At 41.1% G+C, this 22266-nt stretch overlaps 1 long non-coding RNA gene across 1 annotated transcript in view; it reads left to right on the forward strand.

The window, feature by feature from the left end:
• Positions 1-21190, forward strand: part of LOC147249544 (uncharacterized) — an 81041-nt gene extending 59851 nt beyond the window's left edge. Inside the window, exon 4 of the long non-coding RNA XR_015119228.1 lies at positions 21062-21190. This is a non-coding gene — a long non-coding RNA (uncharacterized LOC147249544). The remainder of the gene's footprint in view (positions 1-21061) is intronic.
• Positions 21191-22266: the final 1076 nt, after the last annotated feature.

A 22266-nucleotide genomic window follows, 5' to 3' on the forward strand; every position in this document is an offset into this window, starting at 1 on the left:
TGACTGCTTTACCTTAGCTGAGCTCTCTAACCGTCCACTAATTACACTGCTCATCACTTCAGCCTAATATTGTTAGCTCAGGGCAAATGTGTTTGTGGAGCTCACATTCATGGACGTGGTGACCTGAAGGGCTTCACAAATCAAAGAACAAAACACAATAAAACAGGATTAAAACACAACAACAAACACATAAACAGGATTAAAACATAATCTTTGCAATCAGCGAACAACAAAAGAGAAACACTTCCAGAAGTTTAGAGTGCTCAGCATTGTCAGGGATTTGTGAGTATCGTCCCTATGCTCTTCCTTCCAAACCGTCGTGTCAGGCTTGCTAATATTATGAAGTTGATATTATTGGGTCTGAACTAATCAGCCCCCTTGAAATTGTGTTTTTACTCTCCTGTCAACTGTTTTCAGTTCCTACATAAAGCATGGGTTGATCCAACAGACAGACGGTGAAGGACAGTTCATCCAAAAAGTTTCTGTCTGTTCCTCCTCAACTCTCTCAGGGCAACTTCTGTAAAAGCAGCTTCACCACAATTCAGATGGCTCCTGTGGAAATCAGTGAAATGAACACTACATTTTATCAGAAGTGGTGTCATGACGTCTGTTCAAATTTGAGGTGCTTTCGTGGTGGACACACAAATGGCTGTATATATACGTGCCAGTGCAGCCCAGTGAGCGTGTCCATTGACGGCAACAACATTTCGGCACCCATTATATTCCGGTTACATCAAAAATCCCCAGCCTGGAGTGTGATGCCTTGAGGTGGAGTAGTTGGTCTTACTGGGGAGTGTTTGATCTCTTGCTCATGGCATCATATGCTCCTCCAAGCTGGCCTGTCTACGTTACAGATGTGTCCTCTCCCTTTGCAGCTTTCATGGTGAACTAGCCAGCCTCCTGTTGACTGTTCATGAGGATCCTGATTTAAAATGCGCGTGTTATTTCAAGGAAGGGCAGCTCCGCAAAAGAACCTACTGTCCCCCTTTGAAATGATAATAGGGCCATGTGGAATCACAGATGAAGGTGTGCGTGCGTGTGTGTGTGTGTGTGTGTGTGTGTGTGTGTGTGTGTGTGAGAGAGAGAGCAAGAAAATAGACTGGTTGTGGAATCGTTTGTAGGATGAAAGGGGACAGACTAAGATTTCAACAGTGATCAAAAGAGTAGAGAGGTAAAAAAAAAAAAAGAAGGATTGTGAGATAGAGCGAATGATGACGTGGTTGAATTAATGGGAGGATGAAAGGACACACAAGGGCTGAATCATGTGACCTTAAATATGGGTGATTGAAAGAAAAGAACCAGGTAAAGAGGTGGAGAGAGGTTTAAATAAAGTAAGAAAATTGACAGGATTAAACAGGTTATACAAGGAAAGATTAAAAACTGAGTTTAGTGGAGGGAGGAATTAAAAGTGATGAATGACGTGGACAGATAGCTGTGGACGTACTTACATCTGCTGCACCCTCACCTGGGGGCCATCACACATTCTGTAAAACATTTCAGGGCGTGATATTAAATGGTTGATGGGAGATTTCATGGGGCCCAAATTCTCTACTGTGGCTTTAGCCTTGTACTCACCGCTTTGGCTTTTGGAGATAGTGACTGTGTAGCAAAACCTTGAAGCAGGAATAAAAACCTGTTTGAATTAGCATTTTAGGCATGGCTTTACTTTTTGTGTGTAAAAAAAGAAAAGGAAAAAAGAAAAGAAAAGTGGCAGCCAGAGTTAGACTTCCCACGTGCAGTGCTTTCATCTCGTACTGGACTGGACTCCTTCCTTGTCTTCATACATCAGTAATGCTACAAAGCAGTTTCATCCCCATTGGTGTCCTGTCTGAATGACACCTGGATGAATGGCTGCACAGCAGTGGCAAATGTCTCCAGGAAGCATTCAAAACAGAGAGTTAAACGTACATCACACACAGACACTCCAACAATTTAAGTGATACCTCACCCAAAAAAGTGTATTTTGCTTTCGGAGTACTAACAAATATAAATTTTGAGCTCAAATAGATTTTTTTTTTTTTTTTAATCCTGCTGACTCCAGAATGCAGAAAGAGCCAGCCACGCGTATTTAGCTTTGAGTTAAGTGGTGACTTACGGCCAACAACAACAAGACTGCTCATAGACATCCCTTTACAAACGCCGAGCGCATCGTCTGGAATAATCCATTTCTTCTTTACGCAGCAGTACAGTCAGTAATCCACAAGCTTAATCCGCGTGGCTGGCTCTTCCTGCTTTCTGGATTGCAGAGAAGTCACAAATGTTTTCATGAGATCAAGACACCTGTTTCATGATACTTGGAAAGGGAAATACTCTTTCTGAGTGACGGAGGAATTTTAGAAGAAGACTCCCATCTCATTTCCGAAGGCAACAACTGATTTAGAGCAAGTACGTTGGTCAGATTGTAATTATAGTGCTGTCGACTGTGGTGTGTCTCCCTTTTGTGTACGAGGGTATGTACACAAAATGTTCAAGGATAGACTAATTATCTACATGTTGATTTAAGCTCAGTTTACTTTAAGAGCAGCAAAATGTGCATGGAACATCCCTTGCAGATGAATAAACAATGTTGATTTGGAAAAGAAGAAGAACAAACGGAAAAGTCTTGCATAAAATATAATATACATAATAAACTCTTGTTTATAAATCCAAGGCCTTCATTTGACGTTTCCATATTTTTGCGAATGTTCAAATGGGAAGGCAATAAGGGTTACCTTGTATTTCCAAACTTTAAATTTCAATACTCCTCTCCTAAAAGGCTTCCACTCTGCAAGAGATGCATAAAGGAAAAATATTAAAATGCAGTTTGTTGGTTACCCTTGCAAATCCCTGTGATAGGTGCGCTCAAATAAACACATCACCGCCGTGCTGAGATGAGGTTTGTATTCTATTTTTCGAGAACTACTTTATTATGCAGTCTGATCTGGGTAATGAGGAAGGTCACGAGTACCTCGACATGCTGCCAACTCAGATGAGAGGCTTTAGCTGGAGTACGAAGGAGGCGTAACAGCAGCACTACACAGGTTTATATTTATCTCCATTTGGGCACTTGCACACTCATATCTCAGCACAGCACTGCATCATATCGTTCATGAGAGTTCAACATTAACGCCATGAAGTCAGCTACATAGAACTGACAAAATGAAAAGAATAAACACATCATGTTTGTTTGCAGCTGAGACCTTCAGCGTATTTAGCATTACACTTAAAAGCAGTTTGTTTTTGAGTTAATCAACTAACCTCTCAATCAAAATGTTTCGAGGATTATTGGAATTACCTAGTGAGTCTATAAGCAGTTTGAAGTTATGAGGTTTGATGCAGTGAAAGCAAAAAATAAATAAAGTGAGTTGAATTTTGAATATTTAGCTTTAAGGTTATCTGTGTGAAGCAGGCACTCGGGCTCCCATACATTCCTTCTCCCTCCACACTCATGCCTGCTTCCACCACTGATTTGCATCGACAACATATTCCAAGCCACTCAGCCTTCACTTTTATCTCGGCCCCCTCAACCTCTCTCTGCACCCGGAATAAAGGAACTTTTTGCCCTCTAGTTGTGTGTCAGCCCTTCTAAATGTGTCTGTGTGATGCATTCTTAATTATATCGCATTAACCGCCATATCACGCGGAAAGGCGTCTGGAGTCACTAAACACATTTGGCTTGTAGCTTTTGTCCTGTGGGTGTTCGGAGTCCCGCTCCCATGCACCAGTGTGTCAGTGTGTCAGTGAGTCACTTTACAGAGTTGCATGTGAGTAAGTGTGTAAGTGTGTGTAGCTTTTCTTTTTTTTTGTGGCATTTGAACTGGCATTTGAAGGCTCTATGTATATGGATTGTTTATCGTAAAATGTGTGTGTGTGTGCGCATCTCTAAGCAAGTGTATGCATATTGTCCTCCTATTAGCCTATGATGCATACAATTTGATCCACTTTTCTCAGTCAGACTCACTGTCATACAGATGTTTATTGCCCAGGGGTTTCAAACCGTCTCTCCCGATTGCTCGCCACTCTGCACTTCTGTGGTTTGTGCACAGATGTTATCAAAACAGGTCATTTGAGATCGTTTTTTTCCTCATTGTCCTCTGAGATTTAGCTTGAGATTCACAATGCTAACTGACGAGTTCTCTTTCAATCTCACTCCTATCAGAGTTGTCTATCAGACCGCTATGTAATCTTCTGAGGGATTATTCTTGTAAAAACAGCATGGCTATCCCTGCTAACCTCCATAACCCCCAGCAATCAACCGCCCCGTCCTCTCAAAGAGAAACGGAGATGATGAGACAATCTTTTTAAACCAGGACTGTTTGTTCCAACTTCCTTTTGACGTCATTCTGCAGTCTGCAGCTTTGGGATGATTAAAAAGAGACACCCCTGCAAACATACCAGGTGCGTCGCTGTGGCTGAGCCTAACCTGCCTTGTAGAACTGGCCCTTCCGTAATGATTGGAACATGTGGCCAGGTTTGAGATCTAGCTGTTCCAGTTCTGTTATGTTTGCAGTTTGCATGTTAGCAGTGTGTCTGCATGGGTTTCCTCAGGGCCACTCAAAGACATGTATGATGGGTCATTACTCTAGAGGGAGGACATGGTAGAAAGAACTGGAGTCTGTACCTGGATGCAGCACCTTGCTCACTAGTTGTCAGAATATGGGTTTAAACGCAGAGTTAATTTAGTGGCAATTTATGAACTATGAAAATCAAGCCTTTCTTATTCCTATAAAGAAACATCAACAACAACAACAAAAAAACAACAACACCAGAGTAACACCAAATCCTTGACCTCCTGTGCCTGTAATCACGGGTGTGGTTGAGATTTCAACTGTTTAGGCCCAAATGCAAAAACTGACACCAGGCAAATGGAAATTTAGTAACGAGTGGAGGAGAGGATGAGAAAAATTCATGAAAGTCCTTAAGGCAAATACATTTTTCCCAAAAACTTCGAATGGAAGCGAACCACGAAAACTCTAACCAACCGGAACAGACCCGTGACCTTTTCTGAAATCATGTTCTAGTGGATAAATAAAGTTTTTAGTGAATAGTATCTGCAGCTTCAGCATAAACTGACCCAGTCATAATGTCACTGCTTTTTCCTCCAGCTAACTCTCCATTAGGGCCCAGAGAGAGATTTGTTAAAAATGTGAATTGATGGCTTTTCCATGGGGGTTTTTGCTGACAGTCACCCATTGTGACTGGGTGGATGCATTATTGCCAAAGGGAAGAAATATGAATCTCGTTTCCACAGCACTGTTGTATTGTAGTCTTTCATATCCTCGCCCTCTCCGTTTCTGTCCCGCATCTCTCTACTAAAAGGAGTTTCTCTGCTTCACTCTCCACGCTATGCTCCAATTACTCTGTACTTTCTGCTTGCACACAAGGTCTGCGTTCTAATTCAAAGTTGAAATTGTAGACATTTTCATTCATGAATGTTCCCTCATTAGCAGAAATCCATGTACAGTTGTGAATGGATTGTTGTAGTATACTGGCAGCTGTTTACTTGGTTTTCTGAAGCTTATGTTGATTAGTCTCTACTGAGAGACAGACAAAACACTCTGGAGGATGTCAATTACTGTTTTTTACCCCCCAACACAGACTCCTTAATTAGGCACAGTCAGCCTCTTCAGTGTTGATTTGCTATAAAAAGAATTAAGATCTTTATTCCATAAAACCACGATGCCTGTAAGTGCTCTTCAGAAATCACTTGGGTTGCCACCTGCTTTTTATCTTGTCAAGATAGGCGTATGATTAGAACCTTGATTTTAGATTTTCAAGCACCTTGAGAACTTTGGATAGTTTAAATTAGGGAGTTTCCACTGAGAAGTAAAATTATTTTCAAATTTAAAAAGACAACTGTCCTCCCTCCTGCCACATATTGTTTTAATTATAAGGTTTTGGGTTAACTCTGCATTCGTCCCATTCTCAGTAATGCGATATCTCTGGAACGCCTTGAGGAAATTTGTTCATATTTTCTATATTTCTCCTCTTGGATTGTCAGATTATCTGAAACAATTCAGGTCAAGGTCAAGGTCACCTCAAAGGGGTGTGAAATCTCGGGAACACTCTAAGGAAATTGCTTCAAATTTGCCACAAACCGCCCAATCACAGGGACTTAAAGGATGAACAGGAAAAGACTGGGTGGTCATGGTCACTGGAGGACACGCAGTGGAATACAACTAGTATGCAGTAACTCTATTGTGTAAAGTTTAAGAAAAAAAGCCCAAATAAAAACCATCATTTTAGCAATTATATGTTATAAATCTATCTATCCATCTATCTGTCCATCGTTTGTCTGTCTCGGTCTCTTGTACTGCTACTCTATCATTCAAAGATCATTCATCTCTGAAAGGCATCAACGTCTCCACATTATCTCAGGGCCATTTGTGCATCAACTGAGTGATGGATGGAGGGAGCGTTGGCGCTGGCAGATGAGTGGAGGGCTAAGGTCTTCTCTGTCTTTCCTGCAACCATCTTGTTCCATCACATCAAGCCTTTCAGATGTTGTTTATTTCAGTCTTGCTCTCCCTGACGTGTATGCTTTCATTATGTTGCAGTGGGGTTAAAAGGTGTGAGTCCTCCATATTGCCTGGTGTTACAGTTACTTGCCATTGATCTGATCTCACTAAGTCACAGCCCACTCGCACGTCTCCAACACAGAAGAGTTACAATAGGCTGAAAGATTAGGTTGGTGTCTGCAAACTGATAATCGTCTGAATACTGTCAGGATAAAATCGTACGTGGGAATTATCCCTGACCCCACGGAAAAGCAGGAAACAACGAAAACGTTTGAGAGGTTAAAAGAGGAGTTTGTCCTCTGTTCAATAGCTTACAGCTTCAAAACGAGTGTCTCCATGATGTTCAGTTTATTGTTTTGAGTTCTAATGTATGTAAGAGAGTCTTTAGATGTCAAACACGCTTATGGACTCTATGTTTTTAGCCTTGATTGGATGATTTGCCATTCAGTATGTGTAGGTTTATTTCTCTCAGATGCTATTTTAACTTAGTCTTGCTCTGACAACCTCTAAAAATGCAAAATGTAGACGAGTAGTATCGTAAACATGCTCGATTGATCAGCCGCCAATCAAAATCGACTGAATCTCTCTTTAGCACCCCGTTTTTGATCATTTTACACGTAAGCAAGTAGTTTAATAATCACATATAAAAAGAAGAAACACTTTTGTCTGACACTTTGGTCTATTGACTGTTGTCCCTAAAAATGGTTCTTTCATAACTTGCTGTATTTTGGGGTTGTTTAAATACTGAGGGATGATCCAATGAATACGAATCTGCTGGTATTTAGCATTGAACCAACCACAAACTGACCGAGTTCCCAGCTCTATGTTAGCAGAAATGCTGCTCCCAGAAATGCAGCTGCATTGTGTTTCAGTGTTGTGTACAGACACTCACCCTATGAGCTCTGCAGTCCTCCACTGAACAACTGGCTTCCTGTTCCTGTCAGAACCAAAGGTTTCAGCATTGACTCGATGGAGAGAGCACCCGCTGCTGGGATTTTTTTTTTTTTCAGCCCAGTTCTTGTGCTTTCGTGCATGAAGTCACTTGGTTTCGAGTCCACACCATAACAATAGCGTGACAGCTGCAAATTCTCTGCAGAGGCCACTTCTATCAAGACATTGTGTGTAACATGGAGGTGTGTAAGGCTCGAACTTGGCTCTGTTTTGAGTTGAACATGGTGCTTAATAAAAGATCAGAGTCCAGAGGGAACAGAGGGAAGTCCAGCTTCATTTGTCGCTCCCAGTTTCCTATAGCTTTGTTTTTTCTTCTTCTTTTCTTCTTTCCAGAATGCGGGAAGGGTCAGCCACACATGTTCAGCTTGAAGCTAATGGTGATTGACGGCTAACAAGTGCAACAGTAACAAAACGGCAACAAAAGTACCTTTAAACATCAGCTTGCAAACTCTCATGTACATTGTGCAGTATAATTCCCGTCTTCTTTCTATCCAGTTGTATTCTCAGCGATCTACAAACACCTTGATAGATGCTAAACAAAAACAGCAAACTATTATCCTTCCTGTTTGGCGCATTTTGACGGCCACGCCAAACATTCCCAGCTGGAGCATTCAGTTGAACCATCTTGCTCGCACTCGTCCTTGCCCGTCCATGGGAGCACCAAACTGAAAGTATTATTCACAAAATGATATTCATTGATTTTGTGGAGAAAATGTAAATTACATATTACAATAGATTTTGCCACAGGATGAAGCTCTAAAGTTCACTCTCCTCCAGGTTTATGGACATCAGGAACAAACAAGGAGAGGATTATTTTTAGAAGCGTCAAAGCACTGGTTTGCAGCTTGCCTCTACTGCTAATGAGGCCTCCTGTGTGTGTGTGTGTGTGTGTGTGTGTGTGTGTGTAATAATAAGGCTTTGTTATAGGCTGTGTATATAGGTGTGTTACCTCTGAGTCTGATGCAAAGGCAATCTCTCAGAGGACAGTAGAGGTGAGTGACTGTACCCATCTTCTTCCAGAACATACTTTTCACTGACACGATGGTTGGAAAATCAGAAAATGAAATTTAGTAGCCTTTATATGCACGTCCATGACCTTGACGATGTGATTTCAGAGGAAAGTGGCCGAGTCGGTGTGTGATATTAGAAGTCACAGTGTGTGCCTACAGCACTTTACTTTGTGGTTGGTAGAGTATTCACTCAAGACACATAAAAGCTTTGCAGAACTTTATATCAAGTTTGAATTGGGAGTGGTTTTATCAAAAGCTTTGCATGCAAGGAAAGGGTGAGTTAAACCGAGGGGAAAGGTATAAAACTCCGAACAGTAATTACATGCAGATAGAGGTGAAAAAAAATGAAGCCTCTAACAGGTGTGGAGCAATTTTTAGCAGGAGAAACTGTGACTTATTCAGGGACATTGGAGCTTCTGTTAAAGTCCCGTTTCCCCTGTAATATTTTAGTCAGTGCACAGGGGCGTGTGCGTGTGTGTGCGTGCGTGTTCTTGTGAGCACACCTTTGCTTTCACGTGTCTGTCAGCGAACCCCTGATCCTGCTTGTCATTGTGTTATGGTTGTCTCTGTTCCACTCTCTGACCAGCACCTTGTCCAATTACAGCACCTCTCAGGTTTGTGTTCTCTAAGCTCCTCCATTCAATTCCCTGTGGTGTGTCATTTTTATTTCTGTCTCAGCTCCTCCACCTTTGTCCTCCACCCTCCTCCAATCATTGTCTTGAGGTCAATGTTCTATTTTATTCCTCTCTGTCACTGTGCATCTCTCTTTCGTCCCTTCCACCTGTCACAGAATGTATTCCATATGGTTTTATATGGAAGCTAGTAGGGACTATATTAAAATGATAATATAAACTTGTAGATGAAAATGTAATACTGCAATAGTGTTCCAATCCTGTGTTATTTTAGTAAAATTAGAATTAAAAAATGCTATTTTCTCACACACTTTATAACCTTATTAAAAGGAAAATTGAATAGCGATTGCACATAAAGTTTTCAAATCGTGCCCTGCTTACAGTAGAAAATATTCAAATGTTAATTCAAATTTGAAGATAAAAATGCTGTTTAATTTGATTTATGCGAGTAATATTCAGGTAAAAATGAAAATACAACTTTCTAATTTCTGGAAAAAGAAAACTGCATTGTGAATAGTTTCAAAAAACCTACTAACTTATGTCCAAGAACTCTTTGATTTTGACTCATAGTCCTATGAAACTGGGGGCTCGGTGTCAGCTGTTGCATTTGAACATCGGGTGAGGACTTTCAAAATAAAACCTCATTTCAGTGGCCTTACCAGGTCAACTGAATTATTTCTTCCAATTCTGTTCAAGGAGAAGATTCACAATTTTTCTTTTTCTTTTTTTTTTATTACATTGATCTCCATGAAAAAAGTCAGTCATATTCCTACATTTAAAAAAAACCCAAAAACTACCTAGATGTATAGGATGATTTTTATATTTCAGATACAAATTTGTATAATAAACAATATTGCCATGAAATACCACCCTAGAAAAATAAACAAGAAATGTGACACTGACTTGTACTGAATAACACTTATTTAAAGTAGGTTTGCTTAATCCTGTGAATTTTATTCTCTCTAGGTATTTTGAATCATGAATTATGTCTGGGCTTTAGTCTGGGAAGGAGGGATAAGACATGGACAGATGGTTGGTGTGTGTAGTTGTGTGTTTCTGTGCGCAGAGATATGCGTGTGTGATGGTATGTTCTTTTCATTCGCATGTATATTAAACATTCTTGCACACGTGCAGTTTAGAAGTGTTAACTGCACAATTAGTTCAATCTGCTTTCTCATATTTGAATTCAGACCGTTTCTTGTGATTGAAGTGTGATCGTTCTAATCTGCAGCACAGACAGACTCCCATCTACTTCGTCACCCATGATTATCTTTATCATCGCTCATGCTTTAATTCTGGCACAGAACTTGGCTGTTTAAAAAGCAGAAATTAACCAAAAACTAGTATTTACACTGTGAGTCGGCCAGGCGTGAGCTCAACAGAGCAAGTGGCCACACATTGAAATACCCCTGCTGTGAGCGAGCGATTGATTTTCTTTTGTTGGTTGATTGTCAGCAGTGTATCTGTTGTGTTACATACAATTATTAGAGCCAAGCAAAGGAGCTGAAGACTTTGAAGGACATCAGCTATTCTTTATGGTTCCGAGATGGAGCGATACATTCCATCATACCCTCCACATCGTGGATGTGTTCCAGGGTATCCAAAGGGATTATAATAACACAAACCTCTGCGGTGAATGTCTGTATGTCAGAAACTGAGATAGACCTACAGTATATTTTTATGTATATTATGTGGGTTTGTTTTTTTGTTTGTTTTTTTTCTCTATAAGACAGTCATGACTTGACAGTGTCTGCATCCAGGAAAGATTCTTAAACTTTTTGGTGTCACATTCCTGAAAAGAAAAAAAAAAAAGAATTCTTTCACAAAATAAAAATGTAGTTTTTTCCTGGGGTTCATGTATCTTCCCCCAAACTTGAATGGTTTCTTTCCTGCTCTGTGCTACATGTTTCCACTGGATTTACATCATCAGACGTATAGACAAACCAGCAAACATCAGTGAAATCTCAACATCCATGGCAGAGGTAATAATGCCAAATGTCATGGACATCATCATCAATGAGAAAAGTTGACATTTGAATGATGCAAAGTAAGGCTGGTTGATTTCGCAGTGGCTGCAGAGGTTTCATTTCCTCTGAGTTCTCATACGCATGAAGATTGAATATCATCTAAATTCATTGCTTTTGATAATTTTCTTCCAGGCAATTTCTTACTCCAACTCTTAGCTTTAACTAGAATGGACAGAGAGAGAGAGAGAGAGAGAGAGAGAGAGAGAGAGAGAGAGAGAATGGAATAAAAGAAGATAACTTGCTCTTCCCTATCTAGATTTTAGTGAGAAGAATGAGGGAAGAAAACAATCATTAGAAGAAGATAACCTTCAGACTGCAGTTGTTTGCATGCTCAGTAATTGTTTCCACGAAAACTCTGCTGAAGCTTCTCCCCTTTGGTTACTAAGTTATTTCTTTTATCTCTGTCTCAATCTCTGTCCCTCTATCCATCTTCCTCTCACTTGTTTCTCTATTTTTCCCCACTCTTATCTCTCTCTTTTCTTTCTCTGTTGAGGATCCTCTCACTCTCTCTGTCTGCTAGCTTTACCACCATAATTGGGACTTTTACAGCATTTTGGTCATGGTAATAACTAAGCACATCTATACTCATCTTTTTCTTCTTTCTCACTTCTCTGAACCTTTTACTCAAATTCTCTCTTTAAATTTTACAACCTCTCTTCCTGCCTTCTCTCTATTGCAGCCTCCCCCTCCATTATCAGCCGCCCACTGCTTTCTATCTTCTCCCTCTGCTCTCTGTATTGTTTTGATGGAAGAGTTTGAGGAAAGCAAATAGTGTCATCCATTATGATGAAGGAAAGCAATAGTGATACTCTGCCTTACAAAGCATGAGTATTTTTACACAAATTTGCTTTGAATCATTTGGCTGAATCATATTTAATGACAAGCGCCAACAAATGCGTGTTTGCTATTTGTTACACTGGAATGGCAGTGTGTTTTCAGGTTGTGTGTCAATACGTCAGGAGAGAATTTCTTCAAATTTGGCGCAAACGTCCACTTGAACATATCCACGATAATTTAGGTGTTTCACAGATTAACACTGTTTTCATATGCGTCTGGTGAGGGAGGGAACATTTATAATTGCTGACCTTAAATCTAAGTCCCAGATGTGTTCATACAAGCATTCTTTTGACAAACATGATGTAGCGTCCACACTACTGAACTTGTCCTGACCTCTCTGGTTCGTTTCCTTCCTTGGTGCGGTTTTGGAGCAGTTATACTTGTGTACACAAAGAAATTGGCCAACTGTGTTGACGCTGAGGTCTCAGCACACTTCCAAATGAAGTCCAGAGCCGATATATTTGTGCTGAAAATTTGATCCCACCTTGGCCCAACCCAACTTTGCAACTTTGAGTCTAACCAGAACCTGTAACTAGGCGTACTTTGCATTACTAGATGCTTGCATGCCAATGCAATGACAACTTAATTTGATTCACAAAAACAAAACTTACATTTATATACAATGTTTATTATTATTATTTTTAAGCTCGTCTACAGTTCATCTTGGCATTTTATTGCTCTGCGAAAGTCATTGAATTTTACATCACTTTGCTGCATATTTGTGCTTCTGTAGAGGTCTTTTAAAAGAACAGCTATTAAGAGCAAAGTCCTCATGCTAAAAGACCCCAAATGGCAGCAAATGATGCAGCAGCAGATTGTCTCCGCAGAGCAAGATTAGTTTCTGTTCAATTCGTCATAAAAATGTGGTAAAAAAAAACAATCAGGCAATCGAGAGTGACTGGGCTGTGGGCAGTTCACCGCTGCTGTTTTCCTTCTCTCCACACCTGTGGTTATGTGGTTATTACTGTATGTCCTTCTACCCTAAAAGGTGCAATTTCTCCTACTTGTCAACCTTTAATACCTTCCCCTGGAGCAAATAGTAAAAACTGGGATGTCCAGCACTTGATTTGCTAAAAGTGTTTACTGCATGAAGCTGTGAAGTCTAGATGCATTTCCTTCCTCGTTCCACCTCATATTAGCACCGGGATAGATACAGATCAGATACTCGGGCCAAAAAATGAGTAGAAATAGATTAAATCTGATGTCACATTATTAAGCTCCTATTCAGGGGCCGATGTTTGGGAGCTGTAGTGGTGGGATTGGGGCTAGGAGAGCAGGCATGATGCTGAATGCCTGGATCAGTGCCCTGGCTCAGTGCTAAATCTTATCGCTCATCCCCATCAGTATGGAGGAGATGAGAGTTGGTCTTTACCCCCCCCACCCCACCCGAGGAAGAGAGAGGGGTAGACCTCAAGTGTGAAATAGACAATTAGAAAACCACTACAATACAAAATGTTTAAGATGCAGATTGAGAGGGTGTTTGACAGAGGAGAAAGGTTGCGTAGCAATCAAGCAGCTACATGCTATAATGGCGAATTTAAGCCCAAGCCTGATCTCTGACTCCCATCCTCACCTCTTAGTTTCCTCTTTCCCACCACAGGAGATGGTTTAGTTGGGACTCACAGAACCATAATGCTGCCTGGGTTTTAAACAGATAGAGGATAACTGTCATTCTCTGCCTCTCGGCTCAGTTCCAGCATCGTCTAAAGGTCTGTTCAATGCGATTAAAGCAAATGGAGGACATCGAGAGTCAATGCAAAGATGAAATTTGATGACAGCGGATATGTTTTAAGTGACGTGATCATTACAATAAATTCGTCCATAAGCCCATGGGAATTTAAGGTGGACTGTTACTATTATATGCTACACGTGTGTTAGAATTTATATTGGCTGGAAATTTCAAAATGACTTGCTCATTTGTTGTTGGCAAAGAATTGTGACATCAATAAACACCAGTGATCCATTAAACTTCACTTTATTGTTTCCTTGCTGAAAATCGTGTCCATTACGTTTGGTCTGTCCATCTTTGACGGCCGTGCCTTCGTTTTTTTCTTTACTCCACCTCTCCTTTGCAGATGTGCCTGTGATGCCTTGAAGACATAACTGACCCTGAATCTCACCAGGGCTCCAAACGCTCGAGAGGCAGCTTAGGTAGCAGAATGAAGGACCTACCCTTTCTCTCACCTCCCACAGTTTCCTCTAATTAATTCCATGTCTCCCTCTTCTTTTTCTTTTCCCCAGTACTCTAATCATTCCTCCCTCTCTCTGCAGCCTCACCAGTCTTTCACACCATGAGGAGCTGGTATCAACTCTCCACATGTGTTACATTTGTATTATTGTCATGTAACATACGGGACTTTTCACAGCTATCCATGGATTCACATTTCTTGCAATCAGTGTTTACATCATGTTGAAAAATCCCTACATCAGGACACTTCATGCAACAGCCACATGATGAAGGTATTAAAGCAGTAGCCTGTATGTACTGCAGTACTATGGAGCTATATCTGGGCCATGAACCTGTTAAAGCAGCTTTGTTTGGCTGGGTCTATGCAAGTTAAGGCCAAAACAAAGAGTGACAGAGACAGATTAAATGCTGCTTTATCGTCCACGCGGAACAGAGGAGTATGTGGACCATGTGATTCCTCTCCTAATGCTCCTTGTTATTTTTTTAATTCCTGTTTTTTTTTCTTCAAGGTCTCATTACGGGCCACAAGTGGTGTTGTATTTTCTTGTTAGTATATAAAGACGTGATGAGTCACATAAGTGGTGCCAGATTTCCTAAATAAAGGCTTCAACCCCTACCAATTGCAGCTCTGTTTTGAAGGGCTACAGCCCAGTCAAGGGCATTCAGACAGGGCTAGATCTGAGGAAAGGAACTCTCCATCTGTCAAATCAGTGGGCGCAGTCTGAGTGAGGTGAACCCCTTCCAGCCTCACCTGAGGGATCCTAGAGGTGTCCCCAGGCCACATGAGCTGTATAATCCCTGCGGTAGTACTTTCCTGGGGGTCTCCCACCAGTTGGACTTGCCTGCATCAACTCTAACACGCCCAAACCACTTCAGCGGACACCTTTCGACTCAAAGCAGCTCCGCTCTGATATCCTTCCTGATCCCTCAGCCCGCCACCCTACAGGAGTAACTCATTTCCCCTCCTTGTAACTGCAATCTCATTCCTTCGGTCACCCAAAGCTTGTGACTATTATAGAGAGAGCTGGAACATAAATTGACTGATACACCGAGAGCTAACTTGGCAATTCATCTCAGAATGCTGCACCAATGTCCATAATGATTTCAGAACCCTCATATTGGACTGTTGGTGAAAAGCAATCGGACTTTATCATTTCTGATTGCTTGACTAGATCCCTTTATATTCCTGCGTCTCCAGTGACTGATATTTCCTCATCAGCTGGATATCTGGACAAATGGCACAAGCTGCCTCTTCCCTGTTATAGTGTATTTCTCTTGCTACATTTCTCCCTGACTCTACCCTGCACCCACATACAGTGCTCATCCATCCAATTATCCAACATGCAACCATAGAATAAATAGTTTGCACCAGCGGAAACATTGCCCCACTTCAATCATTCCCATCATGCTCACTACAGGCAGTAGGAGGGCAGTCCCGTCTGACATCTGTGTCGTAGACCAAGCATTTTAATTTCCAGGTTGCATTGCTATTTATAGAGATTATCTTCCTCATAGCAAGGCTGCTAGCTACAAAACCCAACTTTAACCAAATATTTGCAGCAGATGTAGAGGAATGTTACTGGTTCAACAGTCCTAGTCATATTTCCGACAAAATCCCTCAATATGTAGGACTGTACTTCCCCGTAGTTCTTCAGTAAAGTCTTATCTTGCAAAGGTTGGATTATAATAATTCCTTGTTAAACACGGCTTAACCTGTTTGAATGATTGTAATATTAAAACGAGAATGTTGTCTCTTGATGTCCGCTGAGAGGAACAATCATACTTGAGAGGCTTGTTGAAGATAATTTAGGGAGGAACAGGACTGATGGCTCCCAGAGATGCATTATGACCATTTTAATCACTGGTTATGTTGGCTGGATTGTTATTTGACAAATAATTCTCAATGTGAAACAGAAAAAGCTATCAGAAAATTATCTCTGTACATTCAAAATAGTCCATCTGTCTTTTTTCCTCTTGCACAAACATGCACTCTGTTGCCTATTTAGTTGCGAGCCCCAAACTAAAGACAAAGCCTCTGTCAAGTGGGATTTACTAGTGACATGGGCAGTCTTGGCTGGAACCATGAGTGACATCATTTGGAAGCCTCTCCTGCATGAACAGGAGGGTTATAAAAGGAGCTGGAGGAGACATTGAACTCGGTGATGTGGTACGCATTCTCAGTGTGTGTGTGTGTGTGTGTGTGTGTGTGTGTGTGTGTGTGTCCAATAGATACAAGAGGAGAGAATGTTTGTGTGGGTTTGTATGCCCCGCTGTGCTTGTCTGTCTGTCCGTATGACTTTCAACATGAGATAAGCCAAGCGGATGTTGTTATAATTGTCTGGCAGGTTTTAATCATGGTCATTACTGAGAGTGAGAGATGCAGGGAGACGCACGCACACTCACACACACTCAGAGGAGCACATTCCAGGTTATACACAATGTAAATAGCAAAGCAATGTCATCCTTGTCAGAGATCTCGCTGTGTTCTGAATGCCTATTATTTCCTCAGTTCAGACTCACACTGGGATCCTCCCTGATCTGTCACTCATCGGCTGTTCTGAGTATTGTGTTCAGTGTTACATGGAAGGATCCCGTGTTGCAAAGAGCTGAACCAGTTGTCACACAAGCTAATTAATTGTAAAATTACTGTGTATTTGTGGTAAGTCGGCGACAACATTTCTCAGTAAACTTAGCGGATGAAGACTGTTAAGGTTCCTCTGGTCTGTCTCAGTCTGTAGATGGCAATTCTGGGGAGCTGATCTAGTAACATCAGTAAGACCTTCAGGATGTCCAGTCCACTATAACCATAAAAGCAGCCAAGAAATCATAGTCAATATGATTGAGCTCAAATTTGATGGAAACAGCTTTGGGGCAGATGCATGCGTGTTGTATGCGTGAGCAACTAAGTTTACATCGAATTTATCAAACCTGTTGCTGACCATTCATGTCATCACTTTCTTACCATAATTTGGTCACTCCCACAACTGAAAAATCCTTCATTCACAGGCAGAATTGATCTGTGGGGGGGAAACCATGCTAATTGTAAAAAAAATAATAAAAATGCTAACGACAATATAGATTTGTGTGGTGATGGCAAAAGCCACTGCACAAGACAAAAGCCCTAAGAGACCTGTCAATCAGATCCACATTGTGGTCTACGTGCAGGAAAGTGGATTAGGTGATAAAGAGATGTCAGGAGATGACAAACAAAAGTAAAGGCTGCTACAAATGAACACAACTGGCTCGGAGAATATTGCTTCCTCCCGTTTATGCATCAAAATGTACTCTACACCTGTTCTGAGGGGACGTATCCTGTCCGGGCCATATCACTCCAGCCCTAGACTGGAGGAAATGCCAGACTGACGGTAGAAATGAGCAACAAGGTGACGATTCTGTTGCATATCAGGGTAGAGATATCTAAGGCTAAAGTTCCAGTGCCCTGCAGCTTGTTGGGAGCAGGGTGCACGGTTGGTGGTTTTGAGGTTAATAGATGTTTGGAGGGCAAAGATCATGAAATAAACTGCCTAAACATCACTGTTAAGCTTTAGAATCACAAGGTTAAGATAGGTAATATTTTGTAAAAAAAAAAAAAAAGACTGAAGACAATTGTTTTTGGAGTATTTTCTCTGCTTTCATTCACTGCTGCTATGACCGATTTTTAAAATGTTGTGATGCCACAAGCTCTCATACTGTCTTAGAAATTAAATTCCTGTTGCGCAGCTTGTTTTGTTCTTTATGATGTGAATCACAAGCAGGCGACATGGTCAAGATCGTTTCAAACCAAGAGAAATGTAGTCAATCAAACTGGGACCCAACTGAACAAGACAAATACTTCAAGTGTCATGTGGGTAACCTGAAAGGAAAATGCTTCTGACCCACTTTTGGCTCCAGACCATTAGTTTAAGAAGCAGGGACATATGGTGTTGCTCATGGGGTGAATTTTGTATTTGGCTGGGGAGAAGGGAGCCTGACGCTTGAGTTAAATAGTCTTGTTTTGAGACAGATGTGTTTTGTGTTATTATGTAGCTTAGAGCAATGGTTTCCTGGATGCTAAACCAGACAAATCTATGGCTAATTAAAAGACAAAAGTAGAGCATTGAATGTTTTCGTCTGTGGATGTTATCAACAAATTAGTTCATGTAATGTCAGAAGAAGTAAACAAGAGAGTTCTTGCTATGTCCTTTTCCCCTAATCTCTTTTCGTAAAGGTATTCAGACGGGGGTTTAAGACTTCACAAAGGCTATCTTCCCAAAGCTGCACTTGACCCATTTTAATCGCTTCTTGTTGGGCTTAGGATCCATGGTGGCGACACGTGGTGGTCTAAGCTGACCCCTATCATAGAGCACAGGAGGGATTCAGCAGAAGAACAGACCAGAGCCTCATTCTTGCTGTCTAAGTCCTTACACGTAATCCCCCAGGGAGGTTGTTTGTGAGCGATATCACTACAAAAGTACAAGCGAGTAAGCAGTAGTAATAGCAAAAACCCCCGGTGAAGAACCAGTGTGTTCCCTCGCTTCCTTCACCCTTGCTCCCTTTTCTTTGGTGTCAAATGCAATATTCCTCTTCAAGCAGATGCCTCACTTCCCATATCATAAATACATGGCTTTAGGTCCCTGAGTGGACCCCCCATATCTGGCCTATTGGCCCCAAAATACACACACACACACACACACACACACACACACACACAACAAACCACTTTCTTATTCATTTGACAATGTGAAGGGAACAGTATGAGGTCTGGAAAGGTTAATAAAACTTTCTTGTATAGCTAACAGCGATGGTTAACAACGCCACTTATGTAGCGTAAGGGCGTCATTTAGCTCCAGCAAGACAAAGGCAGACTACTCTGGTTTCTCACACCTTATTAAAACTGAAAAAGGATCCATTACTATTTTATTCCGTTTTAGATAAATGCTGAAAAAAAAAACACTGTAGCTCCTTGTTTATTGTTCTCCTCCTGATGGTGTTTACCGCTTCAACAGAAGGATTAAGCCTGATCTTAATTTTCCGTCTTCATCCCCCTTGTTCTTAATTCCATTTAAATGCTTGTCTGAACACAAGCTAGCTTGTCCCTATAGCCTACTTTCAATCTCACTTCATTAACATTGTTGCCACTCTGCAGTTTAATCCCTGCTGGTTAGCAAATAATTGAGCTTCCCTTGTGTTTTTGCTGGGTGAAGACACGTGTCACTCGTGGCGCCACGACCTCCGTCCTCTGCAGATGTGTTGGACTTGATGGTAAAGATGGGACAGGGAGACGATCAACATGTGGGAATTATTGCGCATAAATGGGAATCAAAAAGAGTTGGTACCTGGAAGACACTTGAGACTTGAGTGCGTTTGTGTGTTATTGTTCATTCACAGTCGTGAAAACATGCCGATGTTTCACATGATCGAAAATCCTGCCAATTTTTCTGGAGCATCTGATAAAAACCTACATTAGAAGAGCATAGCTGCAGTAAGAAATTAGACATCACGCAGCACATTTAGATGAGAAGTAACAAACTTTCATATGCATAGACGGAAATTAGACACAGTGGCTTGAGAAAATAATTGGAAATGCCATTTATAATTTGCATTTAGATGAGCAGATTTTCATTTTTGGACTGATATTGTTATGATCAGCCCTGTGGGAAATAGTGGAGGTGACAGAGAGTGAACAGTGTTGACAGGGCATGCTTGAGGTTAACACAAATAAGACCTCGCTCATTCACAGACACACTGTCATTAGCCTCTGAAGAGACGACGAGCATGTTGTCGTTGATTAGAATGTTGAAATAAAAGTTCCTTTACGCAAGTTCTTTATTTTTGTGTTTACATTCCTGACATGAAATGTTTGTGGGGGGGGGGGGGGGGGGTGTGAGATTTAAAGAGACATGTATAAATTAATGGTTGCCTCGACAACTGAATTAAAAAAACACACACACAAAAGAAATTTGTCATGCCGATGATGATGATGATGTCATTCGATAGATGGCCATCAACAGTTCATCAGACGCAGCTTTTGCATCTGTTCTGATTTTAATAAAGTAGTCTGTCTGTCTTTCTGGATGTGTCCCTTACAAATAAACAAAGCAAACCTGATACGCTTCTTTTGGTGAAGGAATCTGTTGCTGTATTCTTCGTTTTAACATTGAATTATGTTGAAAAACAAACAGGAGATTATTGCATCATGACATTGCTCTGATCTTTGCAGGCCTCACTGAAAGTATAGTCGAAAGCTGGATTAGTTTACTTAAATCAAACCAAAAACACCTAAACCAAAAGGGTCCAACTAGAATCAGGACAGCAAAAAGTCCTCTTTAGTACACCACTGTAAAATTGTGCACATTACTACTTAAATCAAACTAGGTCTTGTCCATCCTGAAGATAAAGGAAAGTAAGCAAAGATGAAGGAAAAAGAAATTCTCCTCAGATCAGATTTGCGTCAGTAATTCTTGCGTAATCTGAATTCTACTGATTTCTTCTTCTGAACCGTCATCCAATCATGTTGTACCTCAGAGATTAGATGTTTAAACTTCTGTTAAACACGACATGAAGATGTACAAATCAATATTTGGTAAACCAGCTTAAGCTGAAGGAACCTCCTACATCCTCTCTTCTCCTCTCCTCTCTGTCTGCTCCCTGCTGTGGCCGTTGGCCTCCGTCTGCCTAATGATCTGACCTCTCTTCATACTTCCTTCTATACCTCCTCCTCCCTCTCTCTGGTTTCCTGGGTTGAAGAATCAGTGGAGGGAGTGGAGAGCGGACCTGCCCTCTCCTTTCGCCTTCACCTCTGTGCACCTGTTCCTATTGCTCTCTTTTCTCTCCTCCTCCTCCCTGGTCACCTCTCTTCTTTTTGCTGTCCTCTAACTCCATCCACTGAGATGACCACTCTGAATAAGCAATGCTGCTCACTCTTTACCCTAATGTGTAGGTTGGGACCCAGTGGAGCAGATGATGTTGCAGGAATACAGATGGTGCTGGAGGAAGACAACAACTGAAGTACTCACACACAGGCAGATGGACACGGGGGAAAGGGGACTCCGCCTGAACGACTGTCTGAATAGGAACTTTAAGGCGAGGCTTTTCTGATTTATCATAAGAATAAACCTCATAAATGGGGAATTCATTCTTGTTTTCCCCTTTTTTGTTGTTAGTGTCATTGCTGAAGCTGCAAATTAAAAGTGAAAGAATTTACAGGCTTTTTGTTTAACAGCCCACTGACGTCTGCACCACTGTGTGATTTCTCCTGATTAAATTGTCGGAGTCAAAGTCACAGCTCGGCCTGGGGGGTGGAGTAAACAGCCCTATTAGCTGTTAACAAAGCATCCCAGATATGAAACCATGCCTGTGTTTGGTGCTAAAGCCAGTGGGAGATTATCCAGACTGCAAATACATGGGCGGCTGAGATGCCCTTTGTGCCACACAACAGAGGGCATTTCATGGGCAGAGCGCTGATCCCCTTACTGGTGTGCAGCTGAGGCAATGTAATCCCAAATTATTTAACCAGATTACTAGAGCATGAGAAAATTTTCAACTCTGAATTATGTATGAGGGTTTATGTGGGAAGATAGGAGTTCCGGTCTCACTGATGTACCTCTAAATCTACTCACTGGTCTGCAGGAGGAGATGGTCTGTTGATGTTATTATCATGCAAGTAAAAGAAAAACTCACAAAAATGTTTAAAAAAAAGTTAAATGTCCTTTAGAAAGCAAGTTTGTTTGATATCATGATCAATGTTTGGAAGATGCTCAACTCTCAAATAATGAATACTTCTGCCAAATAAAACTTCTTATTCTAAGCAGATCTTCCCTAAAATGTATCGTGGCTCTCTCCTGGCCTTTGCTTCACCCCTCCACTCAGTCTGGGGAAATTTGGCCTCAGGTTTTTGTTAGAACACACAGAAACAAACAGCACCTTCTTGGCGGAGATAAATTTTACAAGTTTTATTATTCCGAATATAAATCCCATCAACAAAGAATGAATGTTGTTTGGCAGAAGATCCAAATTGCAAAAGAATAAAAATGAAAAATGTGATCAGAAATCAAAAACGAGAATTTCTGGTTATAGCAAATCATCTCACAGTTCTATCAACAAAATACTTCCAGATTCAGTGGCAGACATTTTGAAATGTGGCAT

This window comes from Aulostomus chinensis, chromosome 14 (assembly GCF_037954235.1).
Source record: "Aulostomus chinensis isolate RoL2024-O1b breed Wild chromosome 14, RoL_Achi_v1.0, whole genome shotgun sequence".
Lineage (NCBI taxonomy): Eukaryota > Metazoa > Chordata > Actinopteri > Syngnathiformes > Aulostomidae > Aulostomus > Aulostomus chinensis.